The sequence below is a fragment of the Struthio camelus genome, chromosome 6, assembly GCF_040807025.1.
Source record: "Struthio camelus isolate bStrCam1 chromosome 6, bStrCam1.hap1, whole genome shotgun sequence".
Taxonomy (NCBI): Eukaryota; Metazoa; Chordata; class Aves; order Struthioniformes; family Struthionidae; genus Struthio; species Struthio camelus.
This window is the reverse complement of record NC_090947.1, coordinates 21965843-21989203: the sequence shown is the minus strand read 5'-3', so window position 1 is coordinate 21989203 and position 23361 is coordinate 21965843. Positions and strand designations below refer to the sequence as shown.

At 38.0% G+C, this 23361-nt stretch overlaps 1 long non-coding RNA gene across 1 annotated transcript; it reads right to left on the bottom strand.

Annotated features, from left to right (window-relative positions):
• Positions 1-4662: 4662 nt before the first annotated feature.
• On the bottom strand, positions 4663-22755 carry LOC104148533 (uncharacterized). Its single transcript, XR_011141907.1, has 6 exons — positions 21678-22755; positions 18479-19274; positions 17596-17702; positions 11518-11715; positions 8400-8524; positions 4663-6606 (listed from the first exon to the last, which is right to left on the bottom strand). It is a non-coding gene; the product is annotated as an uncharacterized lncRNA (long non-coding RNA).
• Between the last annotated feature and the right edge of the window lie 606 nt (positions 22756-23361).

The following is a 23361-nucleotide window of genomic DNA, read 5'->3' as shown; positions in this document are numbered from 1 at the left end:
AACAAATCAAATTATGGTTTGTTCATCTAAAAAAATATCAGGAAGGTCTCTTGCTTCCTGATCTTGTCAGCCACTCTGTTTCCTCAGAAGAGAGGGAGTTTTTCCTATTATTCCACAACAATACCTTCACCTCTGAGGTAACTGTGCACTCATGGACATTAAAATAAATTTTGTCCTCTCCTGGAGACTGAATGGCTTGTGTACAGCTGCAATTACCTCGGAGAAAAAGCTGGTGAAAAGAGAAATCTGTGATGACCACTGAAAGGGACTCCTGTCATTCCAGACAAATACAAGTGAAGCTGGAAGCCAGATTAGTGACTTAATCATAAACTATAAAGCAATAGATAGGATTCAGTTATAATCCACCCAAGGCCAGGTTTCATAGTTCTTATGCTATAAAATAGGAGTGCTGCAAAGGACATTCTGCTAGGGGATTATTAAATGGCCACTTCAAAACCTCCTTTCTTTAAGCTAAAGGAAAACAGAGAAAAACGAGAGAGACTTGAATAATTTCCTTAAAGACACTATGAGAAACTTAGCCCCACCAGGAACTATGTTATCCATTTGAATCCACAATAATGTGCATTTAGGTTTGGAACTTCTCCAACTTCACATTGATTTGCCAAATTTTACAAAAATTAGTGAAAAAAAAACCCCACTTTGCTTCCTCCTTGACGACCTATGAAACATATTTCAGCCTTGGGCACTTTTTACAGCCATGCACAACAACTCAGAATAGCAAAAATGACAGACCCCATACTCCAGCAGTGCCTGTAAATACCATTGAAATAACGTTATCATTCACTGTCAGATACTGAAAAGGTACAAATTGAGGCAGACAGTATGACGCCGTGGGTGCACATGGTACTGTGTGAGGCTTTTTCTTCTCACTACTCTTCATTGCTTATTCGTGCAGACACCACTAATGCATTTCCACCCAAAGGAGAGTTATGACAATGAACTACTGGTGCTTATTTTGCGAGGTGAGTTAAACCAAGTCTGAACTCTAAGCTTGCAATATGGTACAGTTCACCGACAGAATAATCTCTGACTGTTTCTTAGACTACTTGAGAACAAAGTTCACAGGTTCAGAATATTTGAGCAGAAATCTGAACTGCATATTTTGAAGTTTCCTCCTCATCCATGTCACAGTTTCTAATATCTGATGCTTCCATTGTACTTCATCCATTTGAAATGTCTAAATGACCGTATAAGGTACTGCATGGGGACTGTTGTTCACTTGTTTAATTGTTTCACTCTGCTTATGTGCTAAGCATAAGGCACGCTCAGAGTCTGTTCTATGTCCAAGTCTGTTCTATTTATGAAATATCCCCATTCTTCCATGATGTTTCCTGATCTTACCCATTCAAGAACCGAGCTGCAGACCTGGGAATCAAGCCAGACTCTTTCTTGTGGCAACAAACGCTAGTAGCGCATCTGGAAAACTGAACAATGTCCAGTCATTTAAAGCCTGGAACTCTTACTGCACAGTCCTCAGTAAGCCTGGCTCCTTTTTGGATCACAGCTTATGTCCATATTACTTGACTGCTGATAAGCCACGATTTTGTGGCTATACTGCTATGAGACAGCTGATCTAAAGCTTGCTTGGCTAAATTCACACTATCATACAGTCACTGATTGTATTTATTTCTTTGAAAGGTGCTATAAGATCTGTGGATGAAAAGCATATCCAGAGCATTAATATACTTCATCAGTTTGTTCAATCAAAATGATCAATTCTGCTCTGAAAACTGAATTTGAAAAATTTCTCTCTCCCACAAGATCTGTGTGCTTAAACAAGTATCAGTGTAAAAAAACTGCAGTTCCAATCATACTTCAGCAAACTTACGGCAAACCAGAATTTAGACCATCTCTCTGGGGGTCCCACTTCATACCACAGAGCTTCTCGTCAATGTTACTGCCTGCAACTTAGCAGAAGTGCTGCCCAGGATACTTTGTCAAGGGAAGCTCAGTTTGCACTGCAGATTGCACTTGGGTACCTGCAGTCCCCCAGGTTACCCTGAAATAATCCTTAACATCAGAAAAATCATAAAAATTAGGAAGTAGTGTATTCATAGTTAGACAGAAGTATACAGAAATTAAAGAAAAACATACTTATATCCATTAAGATTTAACATCTATTCCAAGATGGGGGGGGAGTTCTTTTACCTAGCTAAAAACCTATCAGATTTTAGATACTCAAAGGATTTTACATACTCAAACTTTCCCTGGGTGTCTACTCAGATTCAAACATTCCCCTCTACTCCAAGGACTTCCTACAGTCTTAATCCGAATGCTGAAGGAAATATTGACTCTTCTCACCTCATTTCTAGAAGCATTTTTGTCCTTTGCACAAGGTGAAGCAGACCCTTTTCCTATTCAAGGGGAAAACAGAAACATGTTAACAAGTGTCCCAATACTTTGCTTAATTCTTAACAAATTATGTAACACACAAAGTAAACATTCTTTCCAGCTGATGGGAAGGGGAAGGGGGGCATTCTGGGCTTAATTTCATCACATCTCCAAACTTGGGTTTCATATATACAGACACGAAAACCATGCTTTGCACAAACCAGTCAGCAAGAATAAGGCACACAGCTCATAACTGTTTCTTGATCAAGACATACCGGTACCCAGACAACACTAACGTGATCGTAATTGCAGCTGGGTTTTGAGATACAGTGTTGCATGGACCAAGTGGAACTTCACAGCGCTCTTTAACACTGCCCCTTGGGCTGAAGTAAGGAACAAGTTCTGATGGGCAAGTAATTTTCCCAGGAAGAGTAGCCAAGCTTTATATCTAAAAACGGCATAAGACAATATTCAAGCACACGTTACTTGCTTGCAAAAGGAATAATGCTTTCTGTACTGACCTTCTCTTTTCCTGCTGTGCCTTCCCCTAAAATGCCTGTGGAGGTCAGTAATGCATAAAGCTGATGGGGGACTGTGAATAGTAGGTCCATGCAATTTACTGATGATAGAATCTTTCCTCTGCAAATAAACGAAGGGCTGCTCAGTGTCAACGCTTCACAGCAAAATGCTGGAGTAGCCAACCATATTGCTAAAAACAAATGTATAAACACATAACGTATACACACATACTCACTCTCGCTTCCATACATATACACTTCTAAAATCATGAAGCCTGCAAATTGACTCAAAAACAATACAAAGTAGATCGCCTCCGTCCTGAGGAGTTTGCTGTTCTATTAGAGGAGTGACAAGTGGGTTGCAAATACCATATGGGATAAGAAGAAGAAAGGATTCAGTTACCTTATTATGAACATTGAGCGACCTGGTTTAAGCAAAACTATATACTCCTGGGGTTCCAAGAGTATTTCTGCTTGTTTGTTCACTTGTTTAATAAGAGGTTAATTGCTGTAAATAAGCCCATGGAAGTGAATTTTTAGGAGCTGCTTGCATTAGACAAGATATTCGGGGAAAAAGGCATTACACTAATTTGAAAAAGTTATTCTCCATTTGGAGAAATTTGTGCTCTCTTCTCATTGTAGAGAATCTTCACGCTCAGTGCCCTGCACATTTAGGTAAGTGTTTTTATTTCTGTCTTTCTACGAATCAACAGATGTATGCCTATCATTGAAGTATGCCCAACATTGAAACCGGATTGAGTATAAGCCCATCCTGTCTACTAAATAAGAAGAAAGGCATACTAATGACTTGTATCCACTTTGTTGCTTAAAATTGCAGTGAATGAGACCTTGTTTGACTGGTTTGCTCAGCAATGCTTTTTCCTCCAGCAGAGGAAGAAGCAAAACAATTTGCTTACTTGGCACTGGATGACAGATACAAGGCAGTATCAAACACTGAGAGCTGTAGCCATAAGTATCATTTTATGCTGTTTCGTTATAAATAAAATATCACATAACACATTTGCCCTCCAAGTGTACACATATAATCTTATTTCTTGAGTGTGGCATACAAAAGCACCTGTGTTAGGTCACAAAGTTTATCTATGAACAACACCGTAAAGCAATTCTTGTTCCCAGTTATTTTTGGTCATGAATGCATGCTAATTATGCACACAAATGTATAACTCTTTGCGGGTGCAAAGGGATAAAGAAAAGTTTAGAGCAGGAAGAATCTACCAGATAAATGCTAATAAATTTGGTCAAAACCTATGTATGTATATTTGAGACTTATTTTTACCAGCAAAAAATGTGCTTTCTTATCTCAAGTTAGTTAGCTTAGCTGAAGTGAAAACCTTCTCAGGATAAACAAAACCATTCATTTTACAGTTCAGCGGAGATCTAGTAAAAAAGGTCAGTGGTGCTTAGGGTGTGATTCATCCTGTCATAAAGGGGACTAACATTGGTCTAATCAGGTCAGATGAATTGCACTCAGAAAACCCCTAGCTCTCTTCACTGACTGTAAACTGAGTCTACAATGACCAGTTCAGGTGTCAGTAGTTGTCATTAATTTCTTTAATGCAACCTGCTAATTTATGAGAATATGACAAACTGCCTTTGTGCTACTTGATACTTGGATACCTTTATTTTACCAAAAGAACATGTTAACCCTGTAGATACTGAAGGGACACCATTCTCTTCATGCGGGAAAAGCTCCTGAAGAGGCCTCATGGAAAAGCAGAAAGGCTATGAAGCCTGTTGTACACATGACAGAGCACACGCGCTCCACGGCAGATATTTAAATTTGGATCTGAACTTCCCTAAATTTTGAAAATATACAGTTTCTGATCTGAACCTCTCTGAATTGTTTTGCTGTTCAGGATTAGACCACCCTAGCTTGGATAAGCAGGGATGAGTTCAGAGAAGATGATAAAGCTTGAGTCTGTTTCCCCTGGGCTCTCTGTAGCACAGAGGACAAGCCCAAACTGCACATCAGCTGATAATGCCCTATTCCATGAACTCTCTCCGCTAGTGGATGCAAAGGAAGGTGAAGGCTCTCCCACAGCAGAAACACTGACACATGCCAAGTATGTATTTGCCCTCTCCAAGAGGCTTTACAGGCTCTTGCGCTAGGCAATGTGATAAAACGGCAGCTCTGCTCCAGTCAAAATTAAAGTTTGGGAGGGGATTCTACTTGTGCAAAAAATTTTTGAAGCAACACAGCTACACAGGACTTGACAAGAGAATATGTCTAGAACCCTGGACCCACTCCAACTTGTTGCATTTCTTTTCTGTCTGGACACATTCTAGTATTATGTGGTCATCTGGGTTCAGTTCTGTAATTATAGGCTATGACCAGTTCCCTCTGAATTCAGGGGGGACTAGTTGTATGCATCTAGCAGCTGAAGAATTGTGCTCCTGGATTACCAACTACTTGTACATTGAAGGCATTTCTTTTCCTTATTCAGCCTTCCTGTTTTCCCCAAGAAAGGGTAAAGAGATTCAGAAGAATCTGATGCGCTCTCATAGCATTGCTTTTCATGGGGAAGTGATGGCAGTTTTTCTTCCCCAAACAAGTAGGATTTGGGAGTATCTTTGGAAATCATAGAGTGATGCTGAAAACTGATATTAGTTTTTTTGTGTATAAAGTGTTTTCTTTCATACCTCTGCTTAACATACATAACATATGTATGTCAACACATAAGAATAACAAACATAAGCAAAGTGAAAATTATGCTCAAAATTTGAGGGCTTCATTTTAAAAGCAGTTAACTAAACTCTACATTCTTTCATTTAACTAATACAAACATACATATTCATACCACATATTAATATGCACACGAGTGCCAGGCAAGAACAGAAGGAAAGGAAAGCCTCTCTTCCAGTTTCTTAAAATGCTTACCATTGAGGCTCAGAAATCTAGTTTTCTTAAAGGTCTTGGAAAAAAGAAGAAAAAAAGACTTGAAAGTGATGGCATCATTAGAGAAGGATCATCAAACAGCATATTGATGTGTTTGCCCAGCATCTGTTTTTTTTTGATTTTACTCTGTCTGCTCTTCGATCATTTTTGGTTACATGTTCCTAAATAATTCAGAGTTGTCCTTTAAAATACAGTAATATTCAGATGAGAAAAAAGGGCAGTTTTCTAAGCATGCCGTTACCACAAAAAAGTAATCAGAAATTTAATAGAATTATCATTCAAGGGTCTTTTCCACCCCCCTTCTCCTCTTTGAGTTTAAAGGGTCTCTAAAGTCAGCAAAACTGAACAGTAACGAACATGTGAAATTCTCTATACTTTACTCTTAGGGAATGCTCTCTCTTCTTTCCTTAAGCGAAGAGGACAAGCACTTCTTTTTCCTCATTATGAAAGCTAAATCAAGGCAAAAGGTCTTACCTTCAAAAGGCCACTATATTACACACAGGCTTTAGCAAAATGACATCAGCAAAGAACTGTTTCAGCCATCTATAATCTGCACACTACAGAAAGATGTAGTAGAAAGGAGTGCTGGAAGCATTTTCAGCTGAACCTCCAGCTTTGCAATATCTTTATGAGTTTGCACAGAGGGAAGGTTTTGTCTTCCACCATTCACCAGTACTTTGATACAGTCTGTGAGAACCTTTTATGCTTTATCCAGAAATTGCTCTTCACTCCACTTTTTCGTCACTAATAGTTGTCCTGGTAGGAAAGCTGGTAGGGGAGGGAAGTCGTCATGTTTAAAAGGAGGATCATTGCCTCCCCCTAGAACAAAGGAAAAGAAGGAAAAACACTACTGAAGCATTTGGTCAGAAGAACAAGCAGTTCTTCCTGCCAGCAGGCAGGCACACAGTGCTCCTACCACCCAAAGGAGCACATGACTTCTGCTGGAAAAATCCTGCAGTGCCATTATCACAGCTATTCCCCTGCCACAGGAAGCAAAGCTGAATCTGCCCATATGCAATAGGTCCACACTCTACAGAAGTGTGGAATTTATTATGCATACCCAACACAGTGCCCATACTTGGTCAAATCTTGTCATTCCCTGCTGTTTTTTAAGGGAACTTAAGAAAGGCTAAGACTAGGCCGCAGGCTGCATGAATTGCTAGCACCTGTGCACTAGACAGATAGCATAGCCAGGTCTCCCACTGCATACATATGTGAAAGACTGAGGACGCAGAGACAGTCTCTGAACCCTTTGTCTGGTTGCTCCTCTGAGTTTTTACAGGAGGTCTCAGAAAACACTAAAGAGTGACAATGAAAGAGCACCCTCCATAGCTTGACAGTCACGTGTTTGGGTTATCTTACATTCCTGTTGCAAAGTGGACTGAGTCATCACTAATCAGCTCCAGAGGGTACATTTATGGAGAAAGTGCAGAAACAGCCTCTGTGAATGACCTTTCAACTGAGTGCACCTGAGGTGGATTCCTTCCATATTCCAAGTTTTCCAGCCTTAATTTACAATCAGCAACACAATGAAGGTAGGTACAGTACTCTAGCAATCTCAACCGAAAAAGACTAGTTTCTGCGGCCCCTCTCCCCCCCCCCCTTTTTTTTTTTTTTTTTAAATTAAGCAAGCATTTTACATCCCCTTTCCCCCTTTTTGGTCCATTTAGCAGTCAAGGCACTCAACATACCCAAACCACCATCAAGTGACAAATCAAAGGACAATGGGAAAACACTGACAAAAACAGACTTTTAATTTTGGACTCAAGTTCGTTATCAGTCTGCAATTAGAATTTACTTTAGAATCAGGACAATACTTCATAAATAGCATTTTGAAAAAAATATAGCGTTGAGTATCTAGGAGTTTCAAAAAGTTGGCTGAACAACTTGATAAATAACATTGATGAAGTTTATATTTTGACTGTAAGCTGTGATTAGTATTCCAAACTATTGACAGTAATAGATATATCACATTAGCTCATAAAACAATGGTGATTTTTACCTTATCCATATACTGGAAACTAACCTAAAGATGACTGCATTTTAAAATCTGTTTCTAAACCCACACTGTTTAACCTGAAAGATACAATATATTGAAGTAAGGCTCCTTAGAGGTTAAGCAGGTAACCCATGGAGACTATACCATAACTTTTCCTCAGCTGCCATTCATTAAATATGTTCCATTTCATGAATCATGAATCATTTCATTTTTAAGTACTCTTTCATTTCCTTTAAATTTACCTAAAACTTTTACATTCGGTCTGTACAGACCTGATAGATAGCCTGCATACATTTAAAACGTTCCCAGTGAAGAAGCATAAAACATTTAAAATCTATATTTGATCTGACAACAGCAGCACCATGTTTGAATTAGAAAAAGATTAGACATAATTGAAGATAAAGAGGACACAAGCATCACTCCCATTTTGGTGGAGTGGGCTTTAAATTATCAGATTCATCCAGAATACATTACTGAGAAACATTGAATTGTTATCTTTAGACAGCCTTTTCTAAGAGTTTACAATTTCTCAGTTCAGTGAAGCTTGCCACCAGCTTGTTATCAGAACAAAAAACGAAAAATCATTTGGTTCAGAGCACAGAACTGATCTCACCTCCAAAAGTACAGGTTTTCTTCTGATAACAGACACTTCATTGGACTGCAGAGGTACCACTTCATGCTTTACAGTGAAGGCAATCTTTTCAAGATCCTTCCACTTTTCAGGTAATTCCTAACAACCTTACAAGCAGATATTGTTTGTCAGTTTGCAGAGCCAACAACCCTCCCAACACAAAAACACACATACCCACACACTTTATTTTCACTCCCCCACACCTTTTTCTTTTTTTTTTTTTTTTAAAAAGACATGATTTGTCTTGTTGTCATTCATTCTCCACATCTTTATATAGTGACAAACATGGACTCACTACTCATGGTAATTTATAAAATGTAATTTATGCAAAAAAGTGAAGTTTGTTTACAATATCCTGTATTTTCTAGTTAGAGCACGTTTATGTACATTAACTTTGGAAATAAACCTCAGCAATATCAAAAACATCCCAGTGATGCAACTCTCTGGGAAATACTCTGATAAATATGCTATTAATTTGACCCCAAAAAGTACAAAAATACACACAGGGACAACCAAATACATTGGTAGCTCCAGAATGTAATGTTAAGTGCTTTCAGAAACACCCTTAGGTTTTAGCAAGGCTATGCTTGGCCCCAATCCTGTTCAAGAAAAATCATATTCCTTAGAGGGCTTTTAGACATCCCAAAGGCTCATCTGCTCTACAGGAAATACCTGTTGTCTGCCACAGGGCAGCTGCAAGTGTAGTTGAATATGGACAAGAACTAGTTCACAGCATGCATAATTAGACTGTGTAGTTTAAAGGCTACACAGAGATGAATTTTTTTTAGTTGTTTTGGAAAATGCATACAAGGCTTCTCCAGACATTTGAGTTTACTTTGAACCTCATTCTACATAATTCTACAATTCTGTGATACAGGTGAACCTCATTGCCTCCCTGCAAGTCATATTGCTCAAAAACAGTGTATCTGATTGTTATCTGAAGCAAGATTTGACATATTTGGCTAGAAGCTTAATCAACACAAGCAAATCTTTGACAATACATTCATAAATAAGGACACAATGAAGTATCTGTCTATAAACTGTACTTTAAAAAGGATATTTCCATAGTAAAACTGTATTTTTCAGTAGCATTAAGAGACATGAAAGATTAGAATTGAAAAGCAAAGTAATGATTTGAAAAGGTCTCTCACTTTCACATGCAGTACAAGTCTTAACAGTTCCTACAAATCATGCTATGAAAACAAACACAAACACCTTCAGTCATTTGGTGGGGGAGGGTTGAAAATCAGGCTGAAAGCAAAGCTCTGATTCACAGAGAACTAGTGTTTTGCATATTTAAAAAGTCCAATTTTACAATGGTGCCATTTGTACTGCTTTAATTTCTGGTCTGTCAACCCTTCCCTAATTAAAGCTATGTTAAAGAGCATGGTTCAAATTTTTGAGAAGATGCTCTTCACATGCCAACTGAGACCATTTTTTGCATCTCTTTAGGCAAAGAGGTACATACATGTGAAGGAGCTAAAAGGGATAGCTGCTTCCCAAGGGAACATAAGTCAGGAGCAGAGGGTGACCCCAGGGCAGGCTGGGCCCTCACCAACCAGGGAACAGTCCTGCAGGGTCTGAGCACTCAAACACTGGTAACAGGGTCCATTACCAGCCCCAGGCAGAGCAAGCGATGAACCAAGTCCAGGGTCTCTCCAGGAAGTACAGTCAGGAGCCAAAGAGCATACATCTGAGGGATCCACACAGGAGACAAGCTACATCCAGGGTCAGGGCTGGAGACAGGTACATCTACAACCCAGTTCAGACCACGGCTGAAGGCTGTCCTTAAATAGAGCCCCTGTGCCCTGGGCAGAGGTGGGGGGAGAAGGCCCCCAGGTGAAGCTCATCAGCCATTTTAGGGTCTATTAGTGTGCACTCAGGCCTCTGACAGTACGTACACAAGCTAAGTAATTAAGCTGCTAATTACCCGGCCTACCTGTACAAACAAGGAATGCCTTGATCCTGCAAAGATTTAGACTATTCAATAGATTTTTACAGGATCAGGAGTTCAGATTGTATACACACAAATTATGCACAAAAAAAACCTTTTCATTTCTCAGAGTTGAGACCTTTTCAGTAGCTGAAAATTAAAACTAAAATCAAATGTACCCTGCAAGTTTCTCAGCTAAGAAACTGGAATCAATTTTGTTTTCAACTGAAAAACAAAATTTCATTTAAACAGAAACATCGATGTTTCCAAAATTTTTTTTTGTCCCGGGGGGAGGGGACCAACCTTTCAACAGTTTTCATTTAAAAAACAAAACAAAACAAAAAGCAGCAGTAGATTGCCCTACATTTCATGCATTTATTTGGCATGTGAGAGAGCACCAAAGCCAAGGCTTTACACTAAATCAAACACACTGTGGATTAAAGCCACAGCCTCTCACATCCCATCTGAACCTTTGACCAAAAATCTTTGGCTACTTGAGCAACGTGTTCGCTCTCTCTCTCTCTCTCCCAACTCCGTTATTAGCCCCAAGGATTGGGGGGAAGGAGGGGTTATGTTTGTGCCATTGCATTTACGGTTTAACTGAAATCCAAACAGAAAAATAAAAGTAAAAATTTCCACGTGTCTCTTCCAGGACAAATTTGGGCAACTTAGAAATCCTGTTCTTTCAAAGGAGGATTGCACAAGCTAATGATGCTGTCTGGCCTTAAAATCCATGTGTAAATAATAAAGGAGATACAGGGTTAACAACTGCCTTAGTGCCCTTAGCTTATGTCCACTTGGGTGAAAACACTACCTCTCCATGACTAACCATTTTTTCTTCCAAACACTTTAATTGATTCCTAGGAGGACACTGATGGTACAGCGCTGGTATACAGTTCTCATTAAGTCTCTTGAACAAAACTTAAGAACACTGAGAAAAATCTAGGTTGTCCCTACTCTAGACTCAATTAAGTCAACAGAACTTTTACCTGAAAAGTAGGAGCACATGGCAAATATCACTCTATATTTAAATCTAGATATAGTAAAAAAGTGTCCAAGGTAAACATCTCTACAAAAAATTGCTAAAAATTCATTCAGGATTATTTTTATTCTTGCTCCCTTTTTAGAATGTGTCAAAGTTTTATACAAGTTGCATTGAATCCTTACCTCCCGTTTTCATAGATCTGTTCTGGCAGCTGCTATGCACAAGTTCTGAAGAGGTCAACTTTAAGGGTTTGCAAATGTCATCTATGGATTCCTGGTCCTGTATAGCCATTAGATGTCCCATTATTTCATCCAGAGCTGCACACTCTCCACCTTACGCTTCCTTAGTCAAGCCTTTCTTGGTTTCATGCATGAGTCTCTCTATTCAGTAACATTAATAATATGTAACGTGAGAAAATGTCAAGTTAATTAGCACAGAGCACCTGAAAACTTAAGGCAAACCATACACATCAATTATATTAATGAACAAGTAAATGCAATCAAATCAAACATAGAAGCATTGTGTCAAGGTTTGGTTAGTGGGCTTTTTTTTTCCTTTTTTAAACAAGATGAGAATTGCATTTCACATGTATGACAAGATGTTCTTAAGAAACATCATGGTCTTGTTCACACTTGGCCCTCTCTTCCTTTTCGTTATCTACTGCATTTGGTTCAGGTAATAATCTTATTCAGGCTCTCAGGACTGCAGAATGAGAGGGGAAGGGGGCTGTTTGGCAGTTGGAAGAAGTTCAGGTGGGCGTCAAAGGGGATGGGGTAGAGCACCATGATCCACATTCGTCTTTTAGAAGAGCCTAGAATTACTTCTCATATCAAAGAGCTCTCCTGCTCTAAACCCTCCTGCTCTAGCTTTCCAGCATGGTGAGAAGCACCATTTTGAAGTGCATTTTAGATATAAACGTATACCAAAGATGAGACAGAAATGTCAGAAATCCTTAATATGGGTGATGAATTAAAACTCTACTCCACATGAATCAATCAAGAAATACCTATTTCTACAATATTATCAACACCTTAAAAATATCAACAAATTTGTGAGCTTGATGTTTATCACTTTTCTGCAAGAAACTTAAGCCCAAAGAAGTTGTGCCTGTTGTCCCAAAGTCATATCCAAGCCAGCACGAACACATGTATATGTATATGTTTGTGTGTGTGTGTATATACATACATACACATATACACACATACACATACACACACACACACATATATATATACATATAGAGAGAGATAAAAAGAATCCACAGAGGCTTGCCTGAGAACTTCCTGAGCTATTTTCCTTAAAAATTCAGGTCCATCTTTTAATAGTATTCACCAAAGATATTTAAAGCTTAATGGTCAACTTGGAAACAATTAGTAAAAAATCTTCTAAAGAAGTTAGTGAATTTGAAAATTAGAAGATTTTATTAATATCTGTCCTAAAGGAAAAAAAAAAACATACTGACCACTAGACTTTAAACCAATCAACAAAACAGTATAATTATTGACATTTGCAAAAACTGAAATACCTGTTCTTTACAGGACACTAAATTTAGTGAATGTTTTGCAAGCTCACAGTCTACATAAAATTCTAGCTCCCCAGTACTAAGAAATTGTCCACAGAGCAAGAACTGCTTTAGTCAATCAGTTTTATCATCCATCCATAAGTACCAGTATTTACTGAAGTGACTTTGATGCTCCAGAACATAAACAGTGACCAACTTCCCCTTCTCTGTAACTACATTACACTTTTCTTCCAGGGTATACATCTGATCTACATCATGCTAAATGAACACATGAGAGTGAAAATGAAGTGGAGCCAATGATTAAACAAAGGAAGAAGAGATGTCCTAAAAGCCACGCCACATGCCAAGATCCAAGATATTAAATGACAAGTGTAACTTGTCAGTTAGCAGCAAGTTGCCTGTCTGCTCCTTGAAACAAGTTAATGGGAAATGACTGCTTGGATACATATTTCTCAAGTATTATAATTTGTTTCATGCATCATGCTAACATCAGCAATTCAAAGCATGTACTGTCATCAGCCAGATACAAAACATTGCACTTTTTATTACTCACATCCTCCAACATGCTGATTTAACTAAAACAGAACATTTGCTAGTGAGATGTTTTCTCATCCAGGTCCTCACGGCCTTCAGTGTCACCTTCCAATAGACCTCCAAAAACTGGAATCTTGAGTCCAGACATCTTCACCAACAGTTTCCTGTAGCCCACGCCCAGATTTTTAAACCCACAGACAGATGGTGAAAATATCTCAATTGATTGGACTGTTGTGGTTAGTAGACCCCACCACCCTTTTTATCATTGGGTTAAAGATACTGTTTTGCAGGCAAAGGTAACAGACTCGTTAATGCTCAGAGTCAAAACTGGGGACTCTTCCTGCTTCTAAGCATACCAGTGAAGTATAGTCTACAAATATTAGCTGTTGTCTGTTGCAAATATGACAACAAATCCCATTTTCACAGATGCATCACCTGGTAGAGGAAGAAAAAAGAGGAAATTCAGCAGTCATAGAGCACAAATCTGTGCAAACATGGTTCTGTGTGTCTGAGAACACAATTTAGGACCTGCACTTCCTCTGTTTTCTCTTTGGCCCTAGGTAAGAAGGAGCCAGCAGTGACAGGATAGTAAAGAACGAGATAAGTCCTGTCCACTCAGCAGGCAGGGATCATCCTTGCCTTCCCCAAACCTTCACATCCCTGCTGCTGAGCACTGCAGTCAGTAGCTGTGAAGCTCACAGAAAATTAAGTTGGCAGAAGTCAAAACAGCTTCAGAAACAAGGTTTCTGTGCTGACTGGCTATTTGCTCCTCTTTGGTCCTCTTCTAGTTTTTTCCGTGGCCATCTCCCCACCTCAGCTTTGCTCTAGCTGCTTTCTTTTTCATTCTCCTCAGCCCTGTGTCCCCCCTTTTCTCAACTGTCATATGACCCTTCCTTTTTTTACATTTCATTACCATATAGTGTAACCAACTTACATTTAATCTATTTTTCCTCGGAATCTGTATAGCTGTGATATTTTGATTTCTGTATTTGCTCTTATCTCCTATAAAAAACTTTGAAAAAGGAAGTAATGGCATAAAGATTTTTTCATGTCCTCCTAGTCCGGCAAAAAGAATCTTGCAAAAATATTTATGTTAATATTAAATCTAGAAAAAGTTGTCACTGTAATTCACAAAGCACATTTGTCCAGTGTCTTTGGGCATAAGCTTCTAGAAGCTCGTAGAGAAGGAAAGTGTTGCAGATAACATAAGCTCAGTGGTACTTGGGCAACTGGGAGCAGAAACAGTATCGCGTGACCTGATGACAGATGAGGCACCAAGAGAGCACTCATCCAACAGCCATAAAGAAGCAAACAATTATTGAGAAATACACAGCCTGGAATATCGCTGCAGAACTCATTTGACACTGAAGGCTCAATAATAAATGCACTGTAAAGCCAAAGACTGCCTGTGGACTACTCACAAGCAGAAGTAAAAGATAAATGCATGAATGAGCTTTACTACAGTCCATCCAGCTGCAGACTTCAGTGCGTATTGGAGAGGCACTCTCAACTGGCCAAGTGAACCAGGAGTTAAAAAAGAGTTGGCCAATATTATTCAAAGACTATGCGCTGGTGACTGAAGGAAATGACTGGATGCTCTGATAAAGTAAGAAGGAGACAGAGGTTAAGGAGAACAGAAACGAGAACTCAGGGTGAACAGATACAGAAGCCTCACAACTTCTCTTGAGATATTAGCCTTCTTGGCATAAACCACTGGATAGGGGTGACTTAGTGGTAAAACAACTACACTCAGATGTCTAGAGGAAAGGTCAACTGGGATACTTTTTAAAATAGACAGGAAAAATTGTGAAAATAACGCTGAAAAGGATCTTTTCCAAGGTATTTCACAACTCTGTTTACCACTGATGCAATTTTGTAGATGTTTTTGATTAGTTCCTCCACAATATCAGAGAAATTGCCATTGACATGAAGTCCAGAGAAGGTTTAAAAGTCATTTCACTGCCATTAAGAACAAGCTGCACTTCAAATAAAGGAGCAGATTTAAATATTGTCTCAGTGTTTTCAATCAGATACTGAAGAGAACACTTGAGAGCTTTGAACAGCCCATCTACAATCATGTGGTCTATGTATTCAGTGTAGGGTTTCCATTCATCAGAAAGAGGATCTGCCTGGAGCAAATACTGATTGTCCTGTAAAAGAGTAATTTAGAGAATCAGTAACAGGGGCTTAGAATTACTCTTCCCTGTGTGGATTTCTTATCCCAGTTAACTGATCAGTCCAGGAATAAAGGAACTCTCACTTTGATGAAGAAAAGCATTCCCACTGTTTACAACATAATTACCTTTTCATTGTAACTTTTACAAGTACATCTGGAACTAATTACTGAAAGCTATTTCCCTTTGGAGTTAGATTTGCATCAGCAAGTGCAAATATTTGAAAACAGTTTTACCTTTTACTTAATCCTGGTTTTCCTAAGTATTTACATGTATTTATTGACAATATAGCTACTCACAGCACAAAACATTCACTGGGCCTATTATCATGTGGACCAACTGGTGCATCTTTTCTGCTTTTTCTTGAATCATGTTCCATAGTTAGAATTTTTATTTTTATGTCATCAAAGGACAGAAGTAAGAATTTCTGCCATTTTTCTTGACAAAAACAAGGGTTTGACTCTATCTATGCAAGAGCCAATTTCACATTATGCTTGAATTTTCAGATTCTTTCATCCATATTTCAAACAAGATTCCTCCATCTGCTCATTACAATCCACAGATCTTCACTCTGCCAAGTCAGAAGCAGTCATTACTTGCTTGTCAAAATCCTCCAGTTCATGCATTCTACTTCTCTTTGCAGCTTGGTCTTCTGCAGCCTCTGGTACAGCTTTGTAATCACTGCTAAATTTGCAGTAAAAGGTGAAAAAAAGTCATATTCTTTCTAAGTTCATCAGAAATGTTTTTGACTAGATTCCTTCCTTCTTCGTTCAGTCTATTCACTCAAGGAACCCTGATAAACTAGAAGCACCCCAAATACGTTTGTTAGCAGCTATGTTGCAATAAACTGCTGATCTTTTTTTTTCCTTGGAAAAGAAAAAAGGTCAAAAATCCAATACACTCAGACTTTTAGTTTAAAAAAAATCTAGTGCCAGGTTCTCAGCTGGTGAATTCAGCCTTATTCTTATTAAATCAGTGGAGTCTACATCCTATTTATATATTAGTAGAGATTCTGGCTTTCAGTGTAAACAAAACGTTCCAGAATATCTTGGAAAACTGAATATTTCTGCCTCTCCATAAGACTGATGACTAGGCAAAAGCAGGACAAGTTCCTCCGTACTGCAACACCTCCTCTGTCCTCCTCCCCATAGGTTCCACATGAAATTGCCAAAGTTTAGTTAACAGATAATGCTATACCAATGCAGCTAAACTGGTATTTTGAGTGTGGATGTTACCCTATTTTAAAATCAGATTATATCAGCTGGTTCTTTCTATATAACAAGCTGTCTAGACCCTAGGAAAGCCTATTTTTCTGACTGTCCATATGCAGTCTAGAGCCATTTTAACTTAAATCAATCCCACACCACACCTTTGTCTAATAAAGGACCACATTGACTTTTACAGACAAATCCAGCACATATCTGCAGGGTTCCTGAGAAGCTATTTCCATCAGCAGGAAGAAGTCCTGTTATGAAATATATTCTTTGTTTCTACAGTGAAGGCTGAAACACTCCCAGGCAGTACTCACTACGGGAATGACTCTAGTTTTGTCAGTATACATCGCTAGCAACTGGACTAAAATCACCAATGCGTTTTATTCCAACCCCTAAAAAGCCTTCTGCTTAACCTAGTTAGAAAAGATCATCCAGTACTGCTCTCATAAACCACTTAGGCTTAATTTCATAAATTTCCTGATGGGAGAAATTAGTTTTGTCTATGAATTTACAAATTAATTTGTTAGGAGTCAGCCTGTTGTATTAGAAGAAATGCATACATACACACACACACACACACACACACACGCACACACACACACACACGCACACTCTCAATAAGACTAGAATGTATGATTAACTACAGACTACAGAGTAACAACCACCCATCAAACAGGATAATTGGGAAAAATAGTTGAACACAGTCTGGTTTTGGTTTAGTGTAGTTGAAGATTTGAAGAGATTATTAGAGTTATGTCAATTTTCTACTACATCTTTACATTCACACACATGTCAAAAAGAATCTTATTTATTTACCTTGTAAAACCTCTCTCTCTTGGAATAGAAGAGCATTGCAGCTGCTGGTGTTAGCAGGAGGCTTTAAAACCTTACGATATTTCACCTCTTGGAGAAACAGCAGAAAGCTACAAAGTCACAGAAGGTTTTGTTATTATTAGTATTTGAAAATGGCAATCAGACACTAACTAAAAGGCTTGCTCAAGTTACCACATCATGAGTAAATTCTACAGAATTTGCTGAGGCAGAATTTTCATCAGCCTCCTGAAAGCAAGAGTCTTTGCCATCAGCATTCTTCAGTTCTAATCACTTCATTTAGATAGCACGCATAGTATTCTTTTTTAAAATGAAAATCTGAATGGTATTTCTCTTATTTTAAATGGCTAATGCTCCTCAGGGAACAGGTACTGTTATACACATACACAACCTTTTTACACTAGTTTGTACCCTGAAGTAAAAATGTATGAAATCTGATGCATGACTTGAGCTTATTATCTCTAGAGCAAAAGAGAATTTTTACCATAAAACAAGATAATTGCTAAAACAATTAAAAGAAATTCTTCACATCAGCACAATGAGATTTACAACTGTTTTACTTTCTGATCAAAATTTACTTCATACAATTTGAATTCTAGAGAATGATTAGATTGAGGTCTGATGCACAGAGAAGGTTCAGATCCTGTTTTCTGGGAGAGGTACATCTCTTCATTATATCTACCCAGCCATTCCAACACTCTCCATCGTTTTTACAAAACAGGATTTGTTTCCTCTATCTGCAAAATTCTACAGAGGCAGAAGAGATTTCACCTCAATGTCATTTCTAAGTACACAGTAAGGCTGTAACTTTAGAAAGTTCCTGAAGTGTCTTAAGCCCCATTGTACAATGTTTTACAGCAATACTTACAGATGATTGATGTGCTTAAAACGTGGTCTGTGCCTGAGAAGCCTCTTGTAACTCCTGAGACCTTTTTAAACTGCCTGCAGTCACTGGCATGTTTTTTATGAAGTGAAAGAACATCCATTCCTTAACTTAAATAAACAGAAATATTTATGGTGATAGTGCCAATTTTATCATTATATAAGCTGCAAATAATGCACCAAGTCTGTTCTCAATATCTAAAGGGGGAACAGCTTCAGATCGAAAATTCTCTGGCTCAAAGCAAAATTCCCAAGGGCTTCCTCGAACAAGTCACGGTGGGTGACAGAACATCAGGTACTCCAGGGATCTGCTTTTATTTCTTTGCTCCATGAAACATCTATCATTCTAGAAAGAATGAGGCCTTCTGCTAGCTGCAGGCAAGTCCAGTTATTGTTTAGGAATCCCGGCGGCTTTTCTGACAGGCCACAGAAAAAGAAAACACATTTCTGAAGCCCGGAGAACTGCAGGGTGTTTCTTTGGCAGAAATTCAGGCATAGACATATGGATGACACTAAAACAGAGTGGGCTGCAAACACAAATAAGGATACTGTTGTACAGCCACGAGACCTATCTTCATAGGAGAGATCTCTCAGACATCATTTCTTTTGTCACTGTGCAGATCTGGGACCTTCACATTGAAATCGTTCTGAAATTCGTTTGTCTTTGCAGATTTCTGCTATAACTGCCAAGATAGCCAACTGCTCTTCCTTTAGATTTTTCTTACAAAGAACAAGTTTCTTCATATTTTTGTGAAGAAATTTCCCTCTCTTCCAGACAATCCCTGCAGAAATCAGAGAAATCAGGAAAAAATTCCATAAGGAGGATACTTAAAAGTATTACTCCTGCTCATTGTACAGTTTATCAAAATGAAATAGCATCCCATGAGAACTCTATGGCAAACATTTCCATACCTGTGTACTCAAGTCAAAGTATACCTGTAATTGTTTATATAACTACGTCTAGCTCTGAGCATTTAAAGATAGTAAACAGAATCTAAATGTAGCTGGGCACTTTCTTGTATGTCTACGAAATCTCTGCTTTAATTATTTTCTGTTGGGATGGAATTATTTTCCACTGGGAAGAACTGGATACGGACTGTCAAATTTTTGCATAATGCCATTTGACCCTTAAAGAGTTTTGCTTACACAGAGTTTCAAGAAAAGGTAACTTGTTTGAGAAAAAAATGAAGAATTTTGATTTTTTTTAAGTGAAAGTTTAACGTTATTTGAATTTCAATGAAATAAAATGAGAAAGTTTTCGGATCTCAAGGGTTTTTAATTTTCTCGTGCACAGTTCAACAGCCTCCAGAAGCTGTGCTTTGGTTCAAAAGAGCACCTGCTTTTTAAAATCTCCCTGTTTCCTGCGACTATTGCTACTCTGGCAAGTTTCTGTGGTATTTTTCAAATCCTAATGCAGGAATAAGTGATCTTCCACATTCTAAGTGCCAGTGTCTTATTTCCACATAGACAATAGGTATCATTAGAAACCGGTTCAGTAAAGAGAGAATTTCAAAATATTTAACTTCCAAAGCCAGCGTACTGGCCCCAAGGATTGGCCAGTTTCCACAAATCTTCAAAATCGCAAAGTCAGTCTCCTTAAAACAAGCTAAAACATGAAATTCTTACTAACTCTGCCTGTAATCAAGTGTGAAATACCATGAACAACTGCCTCTTTCATGACATTTCAAGAATTCTGATTTTAGTTTTGTTTAGAAGCAAGAAGTGCTTCATGCAGCGTCAAACCTGACAATGCATGAACATGAACAATGTTCCAAAAGCCATGTCAGCATTTAGAAATGATTAGCAAAACTCCACTGCAGGTTTATTTTGAATTCTGTTCAGATTTCTCTTAGTCATTTGACTAATTTCAGTGTAAGTATAGGAATATGTTTCCTAACTTTCTGATTACTTTTGGAAAGCAGTTATCAGTCACATGAAATTTCACCTCTTCTGTCTTAGAGATCACTGGCTTGAAAATGAGCATATTGTTCTAAACCTCTTTATTTTCAAGGACAAATGGGATTTTTAAGAACAACAGAAATATGTCTACCATTAAGGAGTGAAAATAAACCAAAGAAAGTTTCCTCCTCTTTTAACATATAATAAATGCACAACAATCAGGTATTTGAAGAACAGTAATACTATTAAAACACTGCATGGCAGAAAACAAAAGAAGCCTGTATACTACATTGCAAATATGGCATTTGTCTGAAGGTAAGTGAGAAAATCAATAGGTTTCCAGAAAACAGGCAAAGAAAATTACCGTGTTCCTGAGACTGCATATAAAACTGTAAAGAAGACTAAAAAATAAAGTGGAAAATATCCAAATAATTGCTCAAAATTTATGTCAAACACCAATCAGATTGAAATATGGCAAAAAATGGAGAATTAATTACATAAATAGAGGCAACATATATAATAATAAGAGAGGAGATTTTCCTCTATTTTTTGTCTTTGATTTGTCAAAGATCTCTTTCTAGCAGGTAATTTCCTCATCAAACATTGAAAGAAGAACAGCAAAATTGGAATAAAAGCTGGAAATGATGGCAAGCATTCCCAGTAGATTACCAAAGATCTGCAAACCTGTAGAAAAATCATTGAACAATAAATTAAAAAAACAGCCATCTTATTTGGAAGCCTTTATCTAAGATGGCTTTATAAATCAAACTCATTAAAATAACTTCTTATTCTCCTTACTCTTTTATTAGTTAATTGCGTTATTTCATTTTTATCTTGAAAAGTGAACCAGGAATTGCATTATGAACTTAACACGGAATCCTGTTTTACAGTTACATTCATTGCCTCTTTATATGCAAGATTAATTTGTTACATGAAATGTAATGGCATGAAAGTTGGGGAAGAAATTATTAAGAACTGAATGACAGGAACAAATACAATAAAGCTATTAAAAATCCAATATAGGAAAACAAAAATAATAGAAAAATCTAGCTACCTTTAGCATGAATAGAAGTAAAACGAACACAAAATAAAATATAACTAGGTTTTTGTATATATAGCTATATATACATAATACCATTTATGTTACTGATTCCTAGAATCAACTGTTTCTTTGCTCAATTTATAGGAGTGGTTCTGATAATAAGCATTGTGGCTGGAACGGCACTGTGAAAGACACGTATCTTCTACCATTGAAAATCAGACTAGACAAGATACACAAAAAATACCTTTTAAGAAGGCATGAAGTACTTGGAAGGATGGAAAAACTTTAGACACAGCCACTCAAACTTGTATGAACCATTGTAGACCTGTTCCAACTGCAGACACTGGAATAGCGACATAAAAGATGTGAGGAGACACTACTGAAGTAGCATTGTTAGACAACTTTTTGGCCTCTCAAGTGGCCAGCAGCCAGAAATTGATGCTGTTTCAGACAACATTAGTATTAACTGTGTTTATCACTAGCTGTCATTCTACAACAATGGGTCAAAAAGCCAGTGGCACAAAGCTCTGAGGAAACTATTCTGGCAAGAAAGAGGAGAACAGCTATATTTCAGCACTAGCACCAACCAGTCATAGAATCTCCACATAACCAAATAGTTTCAAAGAGATCTCGATGGACTGATGAAACAAAAATTCTTCTTCCTCCAATCCGATTACACCTTTCAGTTAAGACCACTTAGAAAAAATGCTACTGGAGGTAATCCTAGAAGTTCTTAACTCTTCTGCATAGTGTCCCAACTGCCTTCCAAGTCTGTGACAAACCAGTTTGTACATGGGAGCACTCACAGGCCAAATAACTCTTCCTAGGATGCAAATGAAGTTGTAAGTATTCTCATGATACTGTGAGAAATGGTACTGAAGCTATCACTTCCTCAGACGTCAGTAAACACAGTCTGCAAAAGACAAATTGCAAGTTGTCTCGTGGACACACTCAGCAAATACAACCAAAAAGTTTACAGAGTGATTTTATATCATTTTCCCCCAATAATGTTTGCTTTATTTGAATATGTATTACCAGCAGAGCCTCAGTTTATGGCAGTTCGTGGTTAAACATCCCATAAAAGCTAACTCACTCTCTTCTATTCTAAATTTGCTACATTCATGCTGACAGTCCAAATTACAGTATTTTAGTATATTGCACCTTCACTGTGTATTTTATTTATCTCTGTTGTGTCTTCTATAGAAGTTTTTGGCATCTATTCAAAACCTTTACCTGTGTCCTCCTGCTGTTTGTCCTTCTGGCAAACTGTTCTGTTTCTTTTGTAGTTTCTTTTGCTTTGTACTCAGAGGAATATCTCTTACTTTCATACACTACAAAGTTCATTAGTTTAGAGTGCTTATGCAGTCTCTCAATGACACCAAGTTGTGCCTATAAACCGCTAGACAGCAGTACAAATAGCCTGTGTATTAAATCACCAATTTTGACAACCTGTGAAACACTGCTTGTAAATATGATCTTTACGGCATAAAGCCAGCTTAATTCAGTAGTTAACTTTTAAGTGAAATGTCATAGTAAATACATATGTGGCCTAAGAGGAATTCATAATCCATCTGGTGTGTGCATTGTCCATTTACTGTTTTTCAGAAATCTGTGTCTTTGCTCTTTATGTGTCTTCACAAGTTCTCATAACACGGCATCCATAGAAATTGGTACTTTCCATGGAGGCATCTAAGTTTGCTCCCTGCTGTACTAGCAGCATTGACTTCATTGTTTCTGAATTTCCTTGAAGGAGGACTTTCTTCCTAGCTCTGAAACGCTTCAATGACTATGCCTTCATCTGGCAATACATTCCATCATGCGGCTCTTAAGAGTCAGTACTTTGTCTTCAGCTGAACCCTGTTGGTTTTCCTTCAGAGGGTTTGAGATTATGGCCCAATCTCACCACAAGCATAAAATAACATACTTCC